Genomic DNA, 1,821 nt, shown 5'->3' on the forward strand with positions numbered 1-1,821 from the left:
AGGGAAATCCGCAGAAAACGAAGAGAGTACAGAATGGCAGAAGAGGTAGCAAGGGGGGAAGCGCAGCCAAGAGAGCACGTCCGAGCTAATCCGCAGACTCTTGGGATGTACACGACACCCAAGCATACTCAGTTGCTTTCGTGCATCAACCGACCTCCCTTAGACCATTTTGAGCTGCAGCCGCAGTTTATTCAGATGCTGAATCAGATGAGCTTCAGAGGGAGGTATAATGAGGATCCGAATTCTCATCTTACGCAGTTTAAGATGTTGTGTCGAACCATCAAGAAGCCGCCAGGGGTAACAATGGAGGACGCGATGATCGAGGCATTTCCCTTCTCTATGATGGATAAGGCACGGGATTGGCTCTATACCTTGGAGCCAAATTCAATTTCTACATGGGATGAGATGGAGGAGAAGTTTATGATGAAATATTACTCCCCCATGAAGACACAGTTGGCGCTGAACAAGATTAACTCATTCGCTCAAGATGATGACGAGACCTTGTATGATGCTTGGGAGAGATTCAAGGAGTATCAGAGAATGTGTCCGCACCACGGTATGGACAACAAATATCTTCTCTCCACTTTCATACATGGCCTTAGGGACGACACGAGAGGATGAGTTGATGCAGCATGTGGAGGCAACGTGTATGATCTCTCTTTCGAGGCTTTAGAGGCGCAGATTGCTAAGATGGCGAAAGGGAGAAGCATTTCAGGGGAAATGGACAGCAGACGATCTTTGCCTAAGGCTGATGTTAAAGGGGATGCCAGCGAGTCTTCGGCTTTACAGGCCGTTCTTTCAGAGCTTTCTGCCATTAAGCTACAGCTTACTAAGTCCGGTTCATCAAACCCACAGAAGGGTAAACCGGGCATGTACATGGTGGAACAAGCAGAAGAAGCCATGGAAGAAGTCGACTATGTGGGAAGAAATCAATAAAACAATCAATCAAACTTCTACAATCCGGAGAATCGGAATCACCCTGGCTTTTCTTATGGCAACCCGCAAGGAGCGTTGAACCCTCAGCATCAAAGCGGAGCGAATCCTCAGGGACCCCCAGGATTTCAGCCTAGATACCAGAATCAGGGCTACCAGAGCCAGAATCAGGGGTATCAGAATCAGGGCCAAGACTACAATCAGAGAAATCAAGGATACATAGCCCCTCCGCCTCACGCTAATGAAGAGGAGTCAGAGTTAAAGTCGATGTTAGCCCAACTAATGCACGATCAGAAAAACTCGTTTTCCAGCTTGGGTCAAGAGATGCAAGGATTCAAAGGGAAGCAAGAGAGCTTTGAGCAGAGATTGGATGGGATGGATACACATCTCAAGATGGTGGATAACCAGATTGCTCAGCTTGCTTCCCAAGCTGCGAGACCCCAAGGCCAATTTCCGGGTAAGGCTGATCCTAACCCGAGAGAGCATATCAATGCCATAGGCCTGAGAAGCGGAAGACAGCTTCCGGAGAACTCCCCAGTTGTCAGAGAAGAGGGAGAAGGTTCACACGAACCACAGAGGGTCGCCTTAGATAAAGGCAAGGGCCATGTTGTAGAGGGGAAAGAGGCGAGGTATATTCCACCTCCTCCACAGGCACCCCCTCTACCATTTCCATCTCGGGCGAGGAAGTTTAATGAAGACAGCCAATTCGCCAAATTTACAGAGATGTTGAAGAAGCTGGAAGTGACCATGCCTTTTCATGAGGTAGTGTTACAGATCCCGTCCTACACTAGCTAAATTTCTGAAGGACATTCTTACGAAGAAGAGGACAGTTGAAAAGGAGACAGTGGCACTTAGTACAGAGGTGAGTGCTGCCATATTGCAGACGGA

Source organism: Tarenaya hassleriana, unplaced genomic scaffold (assembly GCF_000463585.1).
Source record: "Tarenaya hassleriana unplaced genomic scaffold, ASM46358v1 Cleome78, whole genome shotgun sequence".
Lineage (NCBI taxonomy): Eukaryota > Viridiplantae > Streptophyta > Magnoliopsida > Brassicales > Cleomaceae > Tarenaya > Tarenaya hassleriana.